This window comes from Leopardus geoffroyi, chromosome B3, assembly GCF_018350155.1.
Source record: "Leopardus geoffroyi isolate Oge1 chromosome B3, O.geoffroyi_Oge1_pat1.0, whole genome shotgun sequence".
Classification (NCBI taxonomy): domain Eukaryota; kingdom Metazoa; phylum Chordata; class Mammalia; order Carnivora; family Felidae; genus Leopardus; species Leopardus geoffroyi.
In genome coordinates, this window is record NC_059337.1 from 50464650 (window position 1) to 50487351 (window position 22702).

Below are 22702 nucleotides of genomic sequence, written 5' to 3' on the forward strand. Positions count from 1 at the left end.
AGGATATCGGTGAAGTTCCAGTGACTGTACACTTTTTAATGTCTCAATATTCCATGAACTAGTTATTTTAAGAAATTTTAAACTTATAAAATATTTACTAGGTGAATATCGCTCTTGTGTTCAACCACGCTGCATAGGAACCTAAAAAAATATAAATCTTAAGCTTATAGGAAAATCCATAATTTAAGTGTGCCTCCTGACTACTAGACCCACCACCGTTGCTTATGTGAACATCCCTGAGAAGGGAATTTAAATGTGACTTAAGTCAACATATGACCTCCTGAGCATTCACTTTCCCTTCATATGTAGATGAAATAAAGGGGTTTGCCCAGTATGTAGCTAAAGCTACTAGCTCTAAATTCTATGATTTTGTTTCTCTATGTGTAATTTATTTTCAGTTTAACAAGAAATATTTACTCGCCAATTATCACCAGAAATATTAATATCTACCACCTAAATTTGAGATATTTATAATTATTTCACAATTTAGAATAAAAGTAAAAATCGTGTTTTCTCTCTTGGTATTTTATCCTTGTTATATGACACTTTTTGAAGAAAATTTGAATCTAAGAGATTTCAAAATGTATCAAGAATCTGAGTTCTGGAGGCCTAGCTAGCTTAGCAATTTTCCTAAACTCTTTGTTCCAACGGCCTTCTTTGCCCTCAGAGCCTTCAAGGATAATGTAAATCCCCCACTAGTGATAATATTGTTCACTATTCACTTTGGAAACAGGCTTGCATTATTTGCCAGCATATCAAAATACATGACTTTTGAAACATGTATACTATGCCTGAAAGTCATGAGATGGGAGCTGAACCGTCCAGAGAAAAACCTATATTGTAATTAGGGGATTGCTGAGTTGTCATTAACCTTTACAGAGTACTTACTATGTGCTAGATATTCTGCAGAGCACTTTATCTGCTCTTTTATTGAATCTTGGCAACTGTCTTGTGAGGCTATCAATATTCATTAGATCTTGCCAGAGCCGAGGAAATCCTTTGTTCTGGCTCTCATTTCAGGTGCAATTCTGGATATAATGGAAGGGGTGCTGAGTGAGAGATTCACATTCATGTCTCATACACTTTTTTTGTTCAGTTAAGGGCTGGAGGCAGGGGGCATAACCTGAAAAACTGAGTCACAACAAGAACATGCTATGTTAAGGATATATGAAAGATATGAACATGTTGATAGGAGAGCATGAAGAAAAGATCTAACTCTGCAGCCAGAGAGGACATTAGGCTTGTAAACAATTCATGGGGATAATGATTTAGAATGGTGTTTGTCAGTTGAATGAAGGCATTCTTAGAGGGAAAAAGTTTTGCAGAGGCTTTGAAGCTTTAAGGACTGTGGGGCATTAGGAACTCAAATGTGGGAGTGTGAAAGTAAAGAATTATAAGAAATAAAGCATAGGTGGATAGGATTTATTGCATAAAAATCTTGATATATTCCATTAAGCAATTTAAATTATACTCAAATTGTAATGTACAGTCATAGATTGTTTTCAAGCAAGACACTGACATGTGACATGATCAGAATTTTATTTGGTTCTTTAAAAATCTAGGCCAGTCCTCTGGACAATAAGGCAGAATAAGATGATATGAGAAAGAGTCTGCTCTCTGGCCCACCTATACCACAATTCTACACACATGCACAAATGCTATGTAACAATTTTTTAAAGTCATCTCTACACCCAACATGGGGCTGGAACTCACGACCCTGAGATCAAGAGTCACATATTTCACCAACTACGCCAGCCAGGTACAACAACTATATAGTAATTTTAATATGTTGTATACCTGAAAATAATGTAACACTATGTGTCAACTATACTCAAAATATTATTTACAAAACTTTAAAAACTGTCTAAGCTTAAAACAAAAACAAACATAATCTCCCAATCACCACATATGAAGTAGCAACTCAAAACCAATGGTGAATGAAGTCAAGGCCAAAATTGCTCTCAGGAGCACTGGAACAATTTATTTATTCAGCAAATATTGATCCAGTGACCCCTACGTGCTAGGCACTGTGCTAGGGACTATGGATAGAATACTTGAAAATAAAGATAAATATCACCATTTCTCATAGAACTATAGAACTATGGCAAAATTGAAGCCATGAAGCCACCAACCGTGAGATCAAGACCTGAGCCAAAGTCAGATGCTTAACTGACTGAGCCACCCAGATGCCCCAAAGCTAAAACTTTTACAGCTACCTGAATAAAAGAGTGAGTTAACACAATGTCAACACTTAGAATGTAAATGTATGAGATAAACACTAGGAGAATGGAGAAACAATGAGGAAATTTTCCATCTACCTAAAAACATAAATGGAAAAAGTTTACTCGTCATTAAAGATACCTCAGGCCAATACCAAGTGTGGGTTCAGAATTCACATCGAACTGCAATATGTTTTCTCTTTTCACATTAAATACTATTAAAGACTGATAATGCATCTGGCCACAAAAGAAACCTCAATATATTCTATAAAAGTGGTATCATCAAGAGCAATTAAATAAGAAATCAACAGCGGGTTGGCAATTTAACACCACCACCACCAGCAACCAAAAACTATGGAGACATAAACATTCCCTAATATGATATGGGTAGGAAAAACAGAAACAGTGGAAATTATGAAATATTTATACCTAAACTAATATTAAACATACATCTACACATACATGTAGATGAATATTAACTTCTAAGATAAATCTGTTTTAAAAGGAAGTTCACAGCCTTAAATGTTTTAAATATAATTTAAAAATTAAAATAGACAAGATAAAAATTCAATTCAAGAAGGTACAAACAAGAATCATAGAATAAAAATCAGGATAATAAAGATGCAAATTAATTTTGTAAAACTGTTTTCTGAAAAATATGACAAGTGTGAAATGCTATCTCATTGTGGCTTTGACTTGCATTTCCTTGATCATTAGTGATGCTGAGCATCTTTTCATGTGTTGTTGGCCATCTGTATACCTTGCTTTGAAGAAATGTCTTTCAGGTCCTCTGCCCATTTTTTAATTGGACTTTTTTTGGTGTTGAATTTAAGAATTTTTTTAATGTTTATTTTTGAGGAAGTGAGTGAGCAATCAAGCAGGGGAAGTACAAGAGAGAGGGGGACACAGAGGATCCAAGCAAGCTTGTGCTGACAGTAGAGAGCCCAACACAAAGTTCAAACTCACAAACCATGAGATCATGACCTGAGCCGAAGTTGGATGCTTAACCGACTGAGCCACTCAGACACCCCTAATTATAGAAGTTCTTTATATTTTTTGGATATTAACCCTCAGCAGACATATAACTTGCAAATATCTTCTCCCCATTTAGTAGGCTATGTTTGTGTTTTGCTGATGGTTTCCTTTGCTGTGCAAAAGCTTTTTATTTTGATGTAGTCCCATTAATTTATATTTGCTTTGGTTTCCCTGGTCTTAAGACACAGATTTTTAAAAAAATGCTACTATGGCTAACGTCAAAGAAATTACTGCCTGTGTTCTCTTCTAGGAGTTTTATGGTTTCGGGCCTCACGTTTAGGTTTTTAATCCATTACAAATTTTTTTTTCTTTTTTTGTATGGTGTAAGTGGTTCAGTTTCATTATTTTTCATGCAGCTGTCCAGTTTTCCCAATACCATTTTTTGAAGAGATTGTCTTTTTCCAATGATATATTCTTGCTTCCTTAGCCATAGATTGACCATGTAGGCATGGGTTTACTTCTGAGCTCTCTATTCTGTTCCATTGATGTATGTGTGTATTTTATGCCAGAATCAAAGAGACAAGAGATAACAAGTGTTGGTGAGGATGTGAAGAAAAAGGAACCCTTGAGTACTATTGGTGGGAATGGAAACTGGTACAGCTGCTGGGGAAAACAGTACAGAAATTCCTCAAAAAATTTAAAGTACCATATGAGTTAGTAATTCTACCTCTAGGTGTTTACCACAAGAAAATGAAAAGATATATGCATCCTTATGTTTACTACAGTATTATTTAGAATAATATAGACAACTGAACTGCCCATAGACACATGAATGGACAAAGATATTCACACACACACACAAGAATATTACTCAGCCATAAAATAGGATGAGACATTGCCATTTGTGACAACAAAGATGGACCTAGAGGGTCTAAGTGAAGCGAATTAGCCTAAGAAAGAGAAATATGATTTCATCTTATGTAGAATCTAAAACACACACACACACACACACACACACACACACACACACACACACACACACACACACACACAAATGAACAGAAAGCAGAATCAGACCTATAAATACAGAGAGCAAACTGATGGTTGCCAGAAGGGAGAAAGGTGAGGGGATGGGGGATATGAATGAAGGAGAGTAGCTGACACAGGATTCCAGTCATTGAATGCATAAGTTATGGGAATAAAACATATGGCATAGGGAATATATTCAATGATGTTTTCATAGCATTGTATGGTAACAGATGGTAGCTATTCTTGTGCTGAACATAGCATAGAGGGTTGTTCAATCACTATGTTGTACACCTGAAACTGATGTAAAATTATGAAGTATACTCAAAAAAGTTAGGAAAGAAGAGCACTTCTTTAAAGCATTAAATCAAAGTACAATTCTTTAGCAAGACTGGTTAAAAAGAGGGAATGTATATATGAAAAATATCATTATGTAAAAAGGATATTAACTGAAGATTCAGTGGAAAATTTTAAAAATTTAAAAGTATGCTATAAACATCTTCAAGTAAATTAATGCTAAAACCTGAAGGTGATTTTCTAAAAGCATTAACAAAGTATAAAATTTCTAAAAGATATTACTAACATTTATACAAAAATATAGAAAACTCAAACTATTCCTAAAGAACTTTAATCAACAGGAAAATAGCCCTGCAAAAGAATGCCAGATGATTTTTTAAAGTTTTATCGTCTGTATGAAAGAGATAATACCAATTATATATAAATTTGACTAGAGAAGTAAAGGGAACACATAGGATGTAAACAGGAAGAAATGTACATTTTCCAAAGCTAGTATAAGCTTGCTATTAAAATCAGAAAAGGATAGTACAAAATAAGATTATATATCAGTTTCATATAGGAGAGCTCATAAGAAAAATCCTAAAAAAACTTTTGCATTTGATCCAGCATGGGTGTACACATTTACCCAAATTGGGTTTATCCCCAAAATAAAATAGTGCTTTAACAATATAAAAATCTATCAGACTTTTGCTTCCAGAAAAAAAAAATGGATGGACTTACTTTCCCTATTATTCCCACTAAATACAACTAAAATCTTAGGACATATTATATCAAATAAACACATATAAAGCTCTGAAGTTTGGGTAGAAGACATACTGGCCAGTGACTGTGGCCTCAAAGTAGAATACAGTGATGGATGTTCTGTTTGCTTCCAAACACGACAACCCGAGGATATCAATGGTGCAGACATGAAAGGCTTAAAGGAAAGCCTACTCTAACAGGGAAACCAAGATAGGGACAGGCCAGCAAGACAGACCTTTTGACAATAATTGACCCACTCTAGCCAAACACCACACACACAGAAAATCTGTGGCCCCCATTTCCACTGTCAGTGAAGGTCAAAAGGAGTGCTTAGACATCTACACTTGCCAGGCTGTAAAGAGGTACTCCAGTCCCCCATATTGGCTGAAGTGCTTTCAGAGAAGGCCAAATTAGAGAGTTGGAAATCACACCAACAACAGCCTCAACTTCTCCCCTACATAAGTAGTCATGAGGCACCCTTTCCCTCCTCAATGGAGTGGTATTAGAAGAGGTCTAGTGGAAAGTCAGGACTTTCATCACTGCTCAGCCATAATAAAGTCACCCACTCGATGTCAGTGGTGTCTACATAGGAAGCAGCAATTAGACACCTGTTCCCATCTAAGTTAGGGTGGTATCAGCAGAAACCCAGTGGGAAGCCTCAACACCCAGTCATGCCCACAGCAGGAACAAAAAAGTTCCCCCTCCTCAGTATCTATGTAAATGAAGTAGAAAACCTCATCCCCACCTAGAAGAAAGGAGTCTAGTTCTCAAAAATTGGAGCACTGACAGACAAGATAAAATACAAGATTTAAGTAAGACCCAAAGTCATACAACATAACACCCAAATGTCCATATTAAAATCACTTGTCATGCGAAGTACCTCTAACTGAATGAATAAAAACAACAGATGCCAATGTGATAACACAAATGTTAGAAATATCTGACAAAAATTTTAAAGCAGCTAATAAGAAATGTTTCAACAATTATAAATATGTCTGGAACCAATCAATAGCAAGTTTTACTGAAGGAGTAGATAGTCTCAAAGAAATCAAATATATAAAAAAATGGAAATTTTAGAAATAAAAAATACAGCAACTGAAATATTACTAAGTGGATAGACTCAACATCCACTTGAGACAAAAATTAACGAACTTGAATATAAAACGGTAGAAATTATACAGTCTGAACTACAGAGCCTGAGAAAAGTTTTAGGGACATACATAATTCTGGAAAAAATATATATATAAAGATAATATTCATCTCATTGGAGTTCCAGAAAAAAACAGAAAGAGGAATAGAATTCTGAGTCTACTCAAACTGCTATAACAAAATACCACAGAGTGAGTAGCATAAGCAAGAGACATTGACTTCTCAGAGTTCTGGAGAGTGGAAAGCCCAGGATCAAGGTGCTATAAAATTTTATTCTTGATAAGGGCTCTTTTCCTGGCTTGCAGAGGTCCACCTTCTCGCTGTATCTTCACATGACAGAGTGAGGTGTGACCTTTCTTCCTATTCTGATAAGAACACTGATCCCACCATTGGGCCATATCCTCAGTACCGCATCAAAACCTAATTAACTCTCAAAGGCCCCACTTTCAAATACAATCACATTAGGACTTAGAGCTTTAACATTTTAATTTTGAGAGGACACCAACATTCAGACTGTAACAGAGCTGAAAATGTATTCAATAAAAAAGATGACTAAATTTCTCCAAGTTTGGCAAAAATTAAAACACAAATCTGCAGAATAAGCTGAGCAAACCATAAACAGGACAAAATGAAAAATTCATGTCAAGACACATCACGAACTCCTGAAAGCCAAGAGCAAAGAAAAAATGTTAAAGGCACTGAGAGCAGTGGTACATGATCCATAGGGAATAAACAGTTTGAATGAGAAAGGATTTCTTAGCAGAAACCATAGAGGCAGAAAGAGATGGTAGAACACTTTTCAAACGTTGAGAGAAGAAAATGATCAACCCAAGATTCCATATTCAGGGCAAATATATCTTTAGGAATTAAGTGGAAATCAAGACATTCTCAGATGAAGGAAAAATATGAGACTTTATAACAAGCCAACTCACTTTAAATGAATGGCTAAAATATATTTCTCAACAGAAAGGAAATGACAAAAGAAGAAATCTTGAAACATCCAGAAAGGAAAATGAAGGATAAGCACAAAACTGTGGGTGTATGTAATGTGCTTTCCTTTTCCTCTTGAGTTTTCTGCATTATGTTTGATGGATGAAATAAAAATTTTAACACTATCTGATTTGGTTGTATACAGAGGAAATATTTAAGACAATTTTACTTTAAATGTGAGAGAATAAAGGGAAATAGTGTTAGATAAGGTTTCTGCACTTCACTTTAATTGGTAAAATGTATACAGCAACCAACTTGATCAATTGTATATGTATATAATGTGTATTAGGCAAATTAATGGCCCCCAGAGACAGCCATGTTATAGTTCTTGGAAACTTAATTTATTACTTAACATGGAAAAGGGAAATTAAAGTTGTACATAGAATTAAGGTTGCTAATCCAACTGACCATAATATTGAAATATTACGAAGAGTTATCTGGTGGATGCAATGTAATCAGAAAGACCCTTAATATGGAAGAGGTAGGTAGAAGAGTGAGGTCAGAGTGATTCAGTATTATAAAGCTCAATACGGAGTCGCTGGTTTTGAAAATAGAGCTAAACCTTTATGAGCTAAAAAAAAAAAAAACGTATAAGTACATCTAAAAGCTGGAAAAGTAATTGAAACAGATTCTTTCCTAAGCCTCCAGAAAGGAATATAGCTGTACTGATATCTTAACTTTATTCCAGCGAACCTATAACAGACCTTTCACTTTCAGAATTTTAAGATAAAAATTTGTGTTTGTGGCAATGTTTTAAGGAAGCAATAAAAAACTTAAACATAATTCAATACCTAGAGCAGCCACTAAAAAAGCTATATAAAGAAATACACTCAAAAATTTAATATTTACAAGTAACCTACAGAAATGCAGAAAAGTTAGAGAATGAAACCAAAGAAAACAAACAGAAGACAAAGAATAAAGTGGCACATTTAAGCCTTATCAATAATTGCATCAGGGGTACCTGGGTAGTTCAGTCAGTTGAGTGTATGACTATGGCTGAGGTCATGATCTCACAGTTCATGAGTTCAAGCCCCACATCAGGCTCTCTTGCCGTCAGCACAGAGCCCACTTTGGGTCATCTGTCTCTCTCTCTCTACCCCTCCCCTGCTTGTGCACGGCATGCTCTCTCTCAAAAATAAACAAATAAACATTAAAAAATTAATAATTGTATTAAATGTAAATGATCTAAATTTATCAAATAGGGCACCTAGGTTGCTCAGTTGGTTAAGCATCTGACTTGATTTCAGCACAGGTCACAATCTCACGGTTTGTGGGATTGATCCCTGTGTTGGCCTCTGCACTGACAGCACAGAGACTACTTAGGATTCTTGTTCTCTCCCTCTCTCACTGCCCCTCCCCCATTTGTGTGCACTGTCTCTCAAAGTACATAAACTAAAAAAATAAATTTATCAAATAAAAAACTTAATAGAATGGATAAAAAACACCATGACCTAACTACAGGCTTAGGAATTCAATTCAAATATAATGATAGAGGCAGGCTAAAAGTAAATGAATGGAAAAAGATATACTATACAAACGACCAAAAGAATACAGTAGTAGATAAACTAACATCTGACAACATAGACTTCAGAGCAAAAACAAAACAAAACAAAACAACACTAACAGACACACACTGTATAAGAATATAAAAGTAAATCCACCACCAGGAAGATATAACAATCTAAAAAATATTAAGAAAACGCAGAGCTTCAAAGCATGTGGGGCAAAAGCTGATGTTACGGAAAGGAAAAGTAAACAAATCCAGTTATTGTCAGAAACTTAAATCCCCACCCTACAGTGATGAGAGTAATCAAAATATTAATACATGCAAAGGTATACCATGAATTGGAAGCCTTGAGACACCAAAATGCCAATTGTCTCCAATTATATATATATTTTTTCAAGACTTATTTTACAGTTATGACTGTGTGGTATCAGTAGATAGAATGAAATATTGATCAATGCAACAAAATAGAGAACCCAGTTAAAGATCCACACAACTCTTTTTTTTTCCCACAAGGATGCAAAAGCAACTTACCGGAGGATAGACTTTTCAACAACAGATCCTCGAGTAACTGGATATTTACGAGCAAAAACACCATTCTCAACCTAAACCTCACATTTTATGCAAAAATTATCTCAAAATTAACCATGCATTTAAATATAAAGCATAAGATTAAAAAATCTTAACTCAGGACAATGTCTTTAAGACACACAGCTTGGAGAAGAGTTTTTAATCATGACAGCAAAAAAGAAAAGTCATTAATTTGACCTTAAAAATTTTGCTCTTGGAAAGCCCCTGTGAAAAGGATGTAAGGAAAAGCTATAAATGGGAGGAAAATATTTGCAAACTATATACTCAACAAAGAATTACTTCCTGCGATTTCTAAAGAAGTCTAAAATCTCAACAGCAAACCGCCACCATACATACACAATTAGAAAATGGGCAAAAGATGTACAGACATTTCACTAAGGAGGACATATGAATGATAAACAAGTGCATCAAAAGATGGTTAGTAGCACTAAATATTCAGGGTATGCAAATTGGAGGCATGATAAAATATGTCCATGCACCTATTAGAACAGTTACGTAAAATCATTGACAATACCAAAATGTAGAAAGGATGCAATAAAGCCAGGTCTCTGATACATTGTCAATAGGAATATAAAATACAGTAACTCTCAAGTAGTTTGATCATTTCTTATAGAATTAAATGTACCTCTACAATACAGCCAGCAATGTTGCTCTCAGGCATTTATCCAAAAAAAAAAAAAAAATGAAACATCCACACAAAAACTTACAAATGACTGCTCTTAACATCTTAATTTTGATAGCCCCAAACTGGAAACAATAAAAATGTTCCTCAAGAGGCAAAAAGTTAAACTGTGATACCTCCCTATCAAGGAATACTAATCAGCATAAAAATATGCTAATATTCACAGCAACTTAGATCTTAAGTGTATTAATTGAAAAGAAAAAAGGTATCCAGATGAAAGATATTATATGATTACATGCATGTAAAATTATACTGTTAACAGGTTAGTGGTTACTAAGGGTGCTATGCATGGTTAAACAGGGAAGGGAGAGGTCAGAGAGAGTACAAAGGGATAGCACAGAGCATGATGGAATAGTTCTGTATTTGGATTGCAGTGACAGTTATACAATCTACACATGTGATATAATGACAGATACGTACCCACATTGTGCCAGTGTCAAATTCTTGGTTTTTATACTGTACTCTGATTATGTAACAAATAACCATTGGGGGAAACTGAGTGAGGGTACATTTGATCTCTATAGTATCTTTCAATATCCTGTTAACCTATCATTTTTTTAATTAAGCAGTTTAAAAACTCTGTTAAAAAATGAATTGTATTTAATCAAAACTTAAAAATTCTGCTGTTCAAAAGACACCATAAAAAATGAAAAGAAACAGCACAAACTGAGCAAAAACACTAAAATGTGAGGGGCGCCTGGGTGGCTCAGTTGGTTTAGCGACCTACTTCGGCTAGGTCATGATCTCACGGTTTGTGGTTTCAAGCCCTGCGTCAGGCTCTGTGCTGACAGCTCAGAGCCCGGAGCCTGCCTCTGATTCTGTGTCTCCCTCTCTCTCTGCCCCTCCCCCACTCGTGCTCCGTCTCTGTCTCAGAAATAAACATTAAAAATTTTAAAAAAAACATTACAATATGAATTTCATTTATACATATATATGCACTTATGCATATACATATGTACATATGTACACATATCATTATAAAAGTATACTGTATTTATAAAATTGTTACTAAAATATTAAGTAGAAACCCAATTTAAAGTTGGACCAAAAATCTGAACAGATACTTCACACCCAAAAAATTCATTAACAGTCAAAAAGTACAATAAAGATGCTTGTCATCATTAGTAATTGGGGAAATAAAACTTAAAACCATAATTAGATACTATGACATATACTGCAAAGTGGTTGAAATTAAAGACTGACAATAACAAGGATTGGTAAGTACGTGAAGCAACTCAAACCTGCTACCCGAAGAATGTAAAATGCTATGATCACATTGGAAATCAGGTAGCTATTTCTTAAAAATTTAAATATAGTGCATCCAAACCTAAATGTAAACAAACTGAAAAAAAAAAATATATATATACACACACAAATATATATATGCACACATATATATACATATACACACATATACATATATACATACATATATACATATATATGTGTGTGGTATGTTATATTATTCTATTTATATATTTTAATAAGACACAGAAAGCATAAATTATCAAGAATAGGAAAATACATGTATCACATTGGAAGTAAAGAAACAACAACAGAATAGGAAAATACATTTCCAACATACAACAGAGGATTAGCTTGGCCTCCATTGAAGAATTTGAAGAAAAACAACCCAGTAGAAAAACTGCATGTTGAAATGCATTTCCTAACAGGAAATTAACATAGGAAAAGGTGCTCAAACTCTTCAACTATGAGCATTTTTCAAGTTAATATTAAGCACTGATATATCACTTCACAACCACTGGAATGGAAAAGAAAATGAAATATCTCAGACTGTCATGTTGTTATGGACTGAAACTTTCAAGAAGTACTGGGTTAAAAATTTATATGACCACTTTTGAAAATGAAATCGCAGTTTCTAGGAAGGTTGAAATTTGCTCACCCTATTGCCCACCAAATCTTTTAGGTATGTGACATGAACAAACTCTTACACTTAGGTAGCAGATTGCATATTAAAAGATGTTTACTACAGCATTATTTGTAATAGGAAAAAATATTACATAGTATTCCCTATTAATAGAGAATTTTGATATGTTTATATGGTGAAATACATTAAAATGAATTAATTAGATCAACTGGCATCAATGCGAGGTGTTTTAAGAACATAACATGGAGTTTAAAAAGTTGCAGAATCATCTAGTATGGGGCGCTCACTTTGTCAGCACATATGCTAAAATTGGAATGATACAGACAAGATTAGCATGGCCCCTGCTAAGGATGACAGAATTATCTAATATGGCATCATTTTATTATATTAAGGGATAGGAAAACTTTAACATATACTGGAAGAGTACATAAGATTTTTTATAGTGATTGTCCCTAGGGAATGAAGGAATGGCGACTAGAGAGTGAAATAACCTTCAAAGAGGAGCAGTAGCTCCTTTCACGTCTCCCTGTTTACCAGCAAACATTCCTCTCTGCCTTCCATGACTGGCCCTATGTTCCCTCAAATATTCTTTGGTTTTTCCATTTACCAAATCTTACCATACTTTGATGATATCCCATCCATTACCCATGGGGTAAAGCAGACTATAGAGCAAATAACATGCAAATATAATTGCTTGTTGGGATCATAGGATCTCAGAACAAAAGGCTTTTAGAGAATCATGTTGCCTAGTGGGCTTCAAACTGTGTTCTGAAAAGCGCTGGAGTTCCGACAGAGGCTTCACTGGGCAAGGAAGGGCTTGGCAGGTAGGACTCTGCACCCACTGCCTCTGATTGAAGAACAGCAATACTGACTTTATCTGCTTTATAACTAGGTTCTAAAGATTTTGTTTCCAAAAACAGTTCTCTTAAAAAAGCATATGAAAACCACTGAGTTTAGGTGTTATTTTTTCCAAGAAAATAATAAGTTAATGTCATTTCCTAGCAAGGTCACACAACTCTTCTATGTTCAACAGATTTGATGTTTATGGAACCCTTGGTACAATGGGAAACTGTTAAGGTATGTGGGAACCCTTGGTTTCTAATATCTACCTCATCATATATAAACAGAAGGATGCTTTCCCAAGTGTCAAGTCAGGAATGAAATAATTATGTTTAATTTACCAATACAGCACTTCTGAAATAAATTCAGGGAGAGAGGGGAAGGTAGAATTCACTGCCTCAAATTTTGCAGTGCGCATCACACCCTGCTCTTTCGGCGTGAAGAAAAAGATTCATCATCAACTGGCTTGGGCAGAACTTTTTGATGCATTTAACCTAGTGATATCCCTGTAAGTAAGCATTATGTGTTAAAAAACATGCAATAGGGTGTGAGCTTTCAGAAAGCAACTGTTTAATATGAAATTGCAGGAGGAAGAACTAAGTCATCAGCTTTCCATCCCTGCCCGTTAGTTTGGTAATCTCTACTGAAAGTCATTCATGAAGCTAATAAATTCTCTTCAAGGAATCACTAAAAAGGGGGTAATTATATTAAGGCACCAAAGTTCATGAGCAAGAAAATTCACAACAAAACAACTTTGATCTTTGCTCCAGGCTCTGCTTAATGGTCCAGAAAACTAATAATCATTAATTTTCACAAAAGATGTCATATGGCTAGAGCTATAATGTTCAAATAATATTCAATTATATTTTTCTATCAAGTTAAAGCCCTTTTAATCATTTTGAAACCAATTACCACAAAATGCATTATTTTATTCTTGTAAAATCTTCCCTCCTAGGCTTCAAAATACGACAGCAGTTTCACTTCCCAGGATACACACTGAGAACACAGAAGTTGATTTTGCATTCAGGTCTCATTCGACCTAACAAATAGAATAACATTTTTTTCTACTCCTCCTGGTATGGAATTTTTGCAAAGTACTATTTGCCTCTCGCACAATTTCCGAGGTTCATAATTATCTACTAATACTTCTACTTTAAACAGAAGACCTGCAACCATACTTAGAACTGATGTTTATATCAGACCTCTTCTTGATTGCTAATGCCTAAGGAAGAAGGGATAGCCACAAAGCAGAGTGACTTTGATAGGGAATAGTTGTCACATTCTGTCTTAACAGATATGGCAGGGGGAGAAGGAATATTCACCCAAAGTATCTCCATCCCCATCCCTGAACTTACAATCCACATTATTTCATGAATCTACCTCTTATCAAGGAGTGCCTGTGCACACAGAGCTCATGAGGTATGGATTATGCTGAGTGAAGATTAAATACAAAATTATTTCTCTTAGAAAATATAGTTTGTAAAAGTTTTGTCATTGCTGGCAGAGAAGTTGAGATTCTTAACTTTCAGTTTTGTAAATCGTTAGCTGGAGGCTGAGACAGCCACACATGGAAAACACTTTTAATCCTAGGAAACATCTGTCAATACAGAGGTACACAAGATAGAAAAGGTGTCTGGGGTATCCCCATAAACACATGGAGAGGAGAGTAATCGCATTCCAGGTAAAGAACTGGAGGCTTGCACCCATATTCCAGGTTCTGATACAGGCCAGGTATCTGAATTCCTCCCAGCTGAATATATAAAAGCAAACCACCCCAGGATCCACATGGAATGCTTCTTCTTCTGAATTTGCTGAAGACTGTCTCTATCTACAGAGTTACTTAAGTTTGTAGTATTCCCCATAGCAGACTCATTCTTCTGTAATCACTAAGTCAAACTAGGAAAAGAAATCCAGCTGACTGTATTTTTACCTCTTCAATCTACTAACCCTAGTTTTTAGTCAAAATAGAAATGGAGAGAAAACAAGTTGCAACTAAGTGAAAGGCAAGCCGCTTTTTTTTTATCATCAATAATTTTTACCTAGCTTTGAAGGTAAATCTATATTCTAAGGGGGGAAGGAAGAAATTTGGTTTAATTTGAGACCTGATATCAAATCTACTACAGTACTATGACTGTTAATACTAGATGACTTTTTCTTGACCTACATCGTTTGAGATTTTAAATTAAAGGATTTACTAAAACACATTTTTGTAGAAATAACAGAAAAACTATTGTCAAACCATTATCATCAAAAATTTGTTACAGAACCAAAAACCAAAGATGCTTGAAAAATCATCTCTGAAGTTTATTCTACTGTCTTACAATGTGTGGGATCATACACACACACACACACACACACACACACACACACACACACACACACACACATACAGAGTTACAGAAACCATGTTTCTTTTACTTATAGCAGTTTTCAGTAACTTAGTATAAAGGACTAAAATTTCAATCTTCTCAAGACTCAACTCACATCTTCTAATGGGAAGTTTCATTACGAACAATGTTTTGCTCTTTTTATGTAATCCTAGAATGAAAATAAAGAAGCCTTTATGATCTAATCTATTCTCATGTTTCCTTAAAAGTGGACAGCAAAACCATCCCAAAGTAATGGGAATAAGGCTATTTAATATAAAAGCTTGAGAGAAGACTACTTCCCTTAAGTGATGTATATCACTCTAATACCCTTTAATAGTTGGGTTCTCATTCTGTAGGCAAGCAGTGCCATCGAAAGCCAATTCTGCTTCAATTCTCAGCCTGTTTCCAAAGTTGGAGTAACACCATAAATTTTAAAGACTGCCTTATTTTACTGCCTCTCTGCAGATTGTGAGCTCCTTCAGAAATGGGAACCAGGTGATCATCTTTATGACCAACTCTACATTCTAACTCCATGCCTGGCACATACTTATGGGTATCAAGCAATACATGTAAGTATGGCAAGTATGTCAGAAACCAAGTTAAACTGGCTTAGAAATGTTTATATTGATATTTGAAAGATTATCATTTAAAATACAAGTTCTTTTTTGTTAAAGCCTTCCCCTACCCTTGTACTAGGTAGTCCTTAGTTTCAGCTTTATTCTGTTCAATTACTGGTATATTACAAAACTAAAAATCCAACAATGGCTTAGGCATTTAATTGTGATATTAGAAGTACTTAAAAAGGAAACTGTCAAAAATATTAGTCACAATTTTCATACCAATAAAAATAGTCTTGTTAGTAAGATATTTGTTAACTTTCTGACTTTTTTCAAAAAATACATATTTTATTTCAACATAGCTAGTTGATGTCTACTGCATACTAACCTGTGAACCTACCTTGGAGAATTTATTCTTCCAGGAATGCAACATCATTCTAAAATTATCTTTCATTATACAGTAAATGAGAAAAAAAAAGCAAGGAAAGTAATTTTTTTTTATCTTTTTTTTTTTTTATCTTGCCTGACTGCCACTGTCAGCACCACCCTTGATTGAACATTCTTTACTGTCTAATTGCCGTTAAACACATGTTGGGGTACGTTATCAAAAAACCATGAATGCTGCCTGACCTGTGAGCTGGACCACGGCACTCAGAGGCTCCTAACACTCTTCCCTGTCCTTAGAATGTGGGTTCCACTTCCCTTTCCCACTCCCTGAGGCCACTCCAAGGACATAGCCTTCAGATGGTGATGTGGTGTTGAAAATACCTGTATTGTATACATGACTGAGCACAGTTTTTAGGGCCTCTTTCTAAACTTTTAAGATTTGAGGGTGGATGTGGGAATCCAGTTGTCTTGCTACCACACAAGACAAACCTCCTATGTAAGTTCCTTTTGTTTATTCAAACTCCCACCTACCAATCTGGAGTTGCTTGCCTCTTTCTTCAGTCTCTCCCTGCCCTGAATACAGGGGCCAGTTTCAGATTAAATCAGGGAAGTTCCCAACTGGGTTGCTAACCAATAGCACACAGGCTGATTGAACATTCTGGCCAGCCTAACCCAGAGTCATATGGTAGTTATCTGTAAAATGTCTTCTCACAGGATGAATGGAAGAAAAGAATGACTGGAGAATGAAATTTGTTGGGTAAGAAAATATAAGGACATATCACATAAAACAGAAAGGATTAACTTCATTTGTAAGGATAAAGGATGATTTTTCTGCTAAAACTAAGGAAGAGAAAAAATGCGTGTGACATGATGCTTACATGCTACTTTTATTCTAAGAAAGCTCATTACATGCCATTCTGTATGAACTTTCAAATCTCAAACACTTCAGCAGAAAACCTGAAAATATTTTTACTTAATGTATTTTTCAAGGGTTAGAAGAGTTTAGGTGGTCGTTGGAGGTATTTCAAGTTCTTGTTTTAACATTTATTCAGTTCCAAATGATTTGAGGACCAATAATAATTCATTTTTATAGGAAAGGAAATTATCCACTCTGACAAATCTAAATTCTAGGCTTCAGATCCTGCTCTCAATATATCATCTCCTAGTTCTATAAACATGAATCTCAGAGGTCTTATAATTCTTTCTCATTTCAAATGAAAGGCAAATGCTTCTGAAATGGATTCACTACATTACTTATAACTGCTGAGTCAAGGGAACTGAAAATACTGCTATACCAACAAATAGAATTATTATAGCTCACTACAACTACACTATGAAGGATGACTCAAATGCAACAACTGCGACAAGTGCTAAAGAACAAAGTATCTACCTGGTGATCATCTCTACTTCGGTGAGTCCCAGGCATCTCAAATTCAAGAAGTTTAAAAACAGAACTAATCTATTTTTCTGCTAATCTTACTCCTGCATTCTCTTTGCATAAAAGATGGTAATGGATTTCATCCAGTCATGAAAGTCAAAAGCCTTGAAATCATCCTCAACTTTCTATTCCTTTTATTCCTTTCACCCCCAAATTCAACTAGTCACCGAATCAGGTTGAATCATCTCCTAATTTCCTTCTCACATTCACACTCTTCCACCCAATCTTATCACTGCCATAGTTCAGATTCTCATGATTTCTTCAACAGTCAGTACAGTTTTCCTGCCTCTAGATTTTCTTAACAAACTGGTATATGTGTCTTTTGTCATTTGTAGAAGGTGTTGTTTGATTTAAAGCTCTTTCTTAATCACATGAGGGCTTTATAATACAACACTGTACTTGTGTTTAAAAATGAATTGGCCAAAAACGTGGATCTCTTCTGCCTTTTGTCAATTCACTAAAAGTGACAATAAAAGATTAAAACACATAAAACCTTCAGAATGAAAGCAGCAACATGAAAGAAAGCAAAGAAACTAAACTTACCCTGAAGAACCCTTCACAGATTCCAAACTGTAAAGCAACAGGGGTGGGCAAGCAACATAGACCAAAAGAAAGGAGCTGAAAACAAGAGAATAATTGCCCATCCGAATACAGTATTTGGATCCCTAGGTCCTGTTCACCACCATGCACAGTCAAGCTGTCTCTGCCTCAGGAATGAGATTCAAGATTTATCCTCATGAGACATTAAATTTGAGACGTATGGATCCAGAAACTCCTGGTAAATTATAGGAATGAGATAAAAACAGGAAACTTATATAAAATCCTATATATGAACTACTGAACTATCAGACTCCCCTGCTCAATCTACTCCTAGAGCCACAAAAGCAGGCATATGTTTCTCAGAGCTAGAACCTTTCTCTGGGCAAAGTAAATAGACTTAGAAAGAAGACTCCCACAAAGTGACATTTGCAACACTTTTCAGACACACACACACACCAGTGAAAATTCAGCCTTGCCACCATACTACCCTGTATTGTAACCCAGCAGTTATCAAACCCCACCCAAGCAAACAAAGCTTACAGTCATCTTCCAGTGCCTCATTCTTACATATAAGCCAATATAAAATGATTAGGAGGCAATAAAGAACAAACAGTTAATAGAAAAACAGACACGAATAAACCAAAAGAGGAACACAAACAAACCAAAAGAGGAGCACAAATGATCCATAGTCAATATACGGAAAAGGCAGAAAGTATAACTTAAACTGCAAATATAACTTCTTTAGAGAGATAACCAACTATATGGCATAAAATAAAAATAAAATGCTATAAAATGCTATAAAAATAACTATCAGAAAGAACTCTTGTACGTTAAAATATGATAGCTTAAACACAACTATTCAATTAAAGTGTTGAGAAATGTAGGTTAGAAAAATTCTCACAAGTCAGAACAGGAAGAAAAAGCCAAGGAAAAGGTAAGAAACTTAGAGACCAATCTTAGACATCCACTCTCAAGTTTAAAAAATTCCTTAGAGAACAAAGAAATTTGTCAACAAAAAATCAATCCAAAAACTTGAAAAAAAAAGTTCCTACAGACAAAAACATTTTCAAATATGAATATGCTCCCTCTCCTCCCCCTTCCCCCAAAAGGTAAAAAAAGTGATTCCAAAAATAGATAGAATCCAGGCAGTATATGAGAAAAATAAAGGGAATTCCCAGGATGGTTGCCAATAGAAATCCTAAGAAGAGTGATCAAACAGAGATGTACAGCAATGAGCCCAGGACCAGTAACATTGATAGTTGTCTAATAGATATGATGGTGCATGTAGGGAAGAAATGATTGAGGCATGGAAATTTAAGCCAATAAATGAACAAGGTGATTGATAACTCTAGGTAAAATGAAAGATGTTCAAGTAAATAAATTTAATAGAAGGATTCACTTGGGTTTGTGGCAAAAACTATGTTCATATTATAGTAAATATAAATGAGAACTATTTTAATAAAGATGTGAAATATACAGCATTAGGAGGGTGAATAGAGGGAAAATATGTTGAAGAGTTTAATACATATCTACTATAAAATCTATTAGATGGTTACGAATACTGAGAACCATGGGATAGCATTATAAGCCATTATTTTGATACGTGGAAGCCAAGATACTTTTGAGAAGTTGCTATGAAGTAAAGTTCTTAGAAGAAAAGAGAGAAGTAAGGCCTATTGTAATTTCATTAAACGTCTTTTAGATCACGGATTAAAACAGTACATTCTTGAGCTCTGTATTGATGGAGAAGGAAAAAAGTGCCCACATCCTTTCAGAACTCGTGGTCTTTTGGGCACGACACAAATTCAATGGGAGAAGAAAGAGGAAACTCTCCTGGATCTCTGCAGGATTAATTTATTTAAAATAGATAACAAAAATACTCAACATGTAAAATTCTTGAAGAAAATGAAGGAAACCCATGTTGATGTCAACAGCTTAGGCAGACCACCCTTCAGAAGATGTACCAGAGGAGGCAGAAGAAAGTCCCCAACCTTCCCAAGAAGGTGTAAGCCAGGAAGAAAAAGGAAATGTCAAAGGAGGGCTAACCCAACCTGGTCATGGCTTTTAAGAGGACACTCCCATAAGGCATTTGGACCCTGAAGAAATGATAAGAGGAATAGAGGAGTTGGAAAGGCTTAGAGAAGAGTTAAGAAGAATAAGAAACAAGTTTGTGATGATGCATTGGAAGCAAAGACATTCACACAGTCATCCTTATCCTGTGTGCTTTAGGCCTTGATTTTTTTTTTTTTTTTTTGGTCTGATATTAAAATCTGGTCCCTGTTTTCTTTCTGTTAGCATTTTAGCATTTTCTGACGTATCTTTAACCTTCGGTTTGCTTTTAATCATCTGGTGAATTTTTTTTTTTTTTTAGGTAGCTTCCTTGTTACCAGCATCTCACTAGATTTTGTATTTTGACCCATTTTCCCAGTCTGTTTTTCGAATGGAAAGTTTCACACATATGCATGAAAAGATGTTCATTCTACATTGTAAAGTAAAACATAACAGGTTACAAAGCAGTATGTTTATTATCAGCTCACATATGTAGGATTAAATCCTACACTGTGTGTGTACATGCACGTCTGTATATATACATACATAAAAATTTTACCGCTTATTTCTGTGTGGTATTAGTTTCCTTTTTGCTTATATGTATCTTTTTCATGAATATATGTCACACACACACACACAAAGAGTTAAAGTTTTGTAAGAGCCAAATAATGTGCAACCAGCTTCTAAGGGCAATAGGGGCACCTAAAATCATGATGGAGTAACTATTTAAAAAATGTAAAACTCAAATTACCTCTGGATCTCTTAGCCAGAGGAATAAAACTGACATTACAGGGGGGGAAAGGAATACATTCGCTTAATATGTAATTTTAATGATAAATTAGGTCAATTTTGTTTAATGATGAATTCTTCACCCAGTATTTTTACCTTCCTAACAAATTTCCACCATTTGTGAGCAGAGACAACATCTTACATGTTTCCCGTGTAGTTGATATTTCCAGTATTCTTCATTCCTTTGTGTGGATTTCTATTTCTGTCTATATGATTTTGCTGCTTCCTGAGAGAGTCCCCTTAACATTTCTTGGAATGAGGTCTGCTAAGATCTTTTATGCTCTAGCCACTTTTAAGATTTTTTTTCAAGAGGTATAAAAAAACTATCTAACTTAAGTATAATCATAAAAGAGCCCAAATAACCAATTCAACCCTGAAAAATAAGATTTCAAGCTATTATCATAACGCTAGAGTAATCAAAATAGTATGGTACTGGCATAAGCACAAATAGACTGATAGAACAGTATCAAAAACCCAGAAATAAACCCATGCATATATGGTCAGTATTAGCTGACCATATATAACAAGAAAGCCAAGAATACTTAATGGAGAAGACAGTTTCTTCAATAAATGTGCTGGAAAAATGGGATATTCACATGTAAGACAATGAAACTAGACCCCTATCATATACCACCCACAAAAATGATCGCAAAAGTCATTAAAGACTTAAATGTAAGACCAGAAACCATAAAATATCTAAAAGAAAACAAAAGAATAAAACTCCTTGACATGGTTCTTGGCAAGGCTTTTTTTGGATAGGACACTCAAAGCACAAGTAACCAAATATACATCAAACTGAAAAGCTTTTGCACTAAGAAACTATCAACAAAGTGAAAAGACAACCTAGGGAATGTGAGAAAATATTTGCTAACAATTTATCTGATAAAGGGTTAATATCCAAAATACATTAAAAAAAAACCTCCTACTTCTCAATAGCAAAAAAACCCAATCCAATTTAAAAATGGGCAAATGGAATCAAGATGATGGAGAGGGAGGATACTGAGCTCACAGGGACACACCAAAACCTAAAATTACACATAGAACTAGCTCTGAGAACAAATGAAGACTAGCAAAACAGATTAAACACAATTAAGGATATAAAGAAAACGTCACACTGAAACGGGCAGAAGGGGCAAAGACAGTTTTGCCAGGACCCATACCTCTGGTGTGACAACCTACTATGAAGTTTGAAAGTCAAAAGTAGTAAAAGTCATCCAGATGTATAATAGTTAAGGGATGCACAAAATAATATATAAAATATGACAACAAAATTGTAAAGCATGGCAGGGGGGTGGTAAAAACAGTGCTTTTAGAATGCACTTTGACTTAAGCAACCATCAACTTGTAATAGACTGCTATATATAGGATATTACATATAAACCTCACGATGACCACAAACCAAATACCAGTAATAAATACACAAAAACATGAAGAGAAAGGAGTACAAAAATAACAATATGTCACTAAATTATGAGAGGAGAGAAAGAAACAGAACTACAAAAACAATCAGAACATAATCAACAAAATGGCATTAAGTATGTATCTATTAATAACTACTTTAGATGGAAATGGACTAAATGTTCCCATCAAAAGACACAGAGTAGCTTAATTATAAAAAAAAAAAAAAAAAAGACCCATTCATGTCGCCTAAAAGAGATTCACTTCAGATCT

General features: G+C 34.9%; 1 protein-coding gene and 1 non-coding gene across 7 annotated transcripts in view; one reads left to right on the forward strand and one right to left on the reverse strand.

Moving 5' to 3' along the window:
• Positions 1 to 22702, reverse strand: part of UNC13C (unc-13 homolog C) — a 611894-nt gene that overhangs the window by 466617 nt on the left and 122575 nt on the right. The gene's annotated exons all lie outside the window — the stretch shown is intronic.
• LOC123584536 lies at positions 12342 to 12447 on the forward strand. Its single transcript, XR_006705504.1, has one exon. It is a non-coding gene; the product is annotated as a U6 spliceosomal RNA (small nuclear RNA).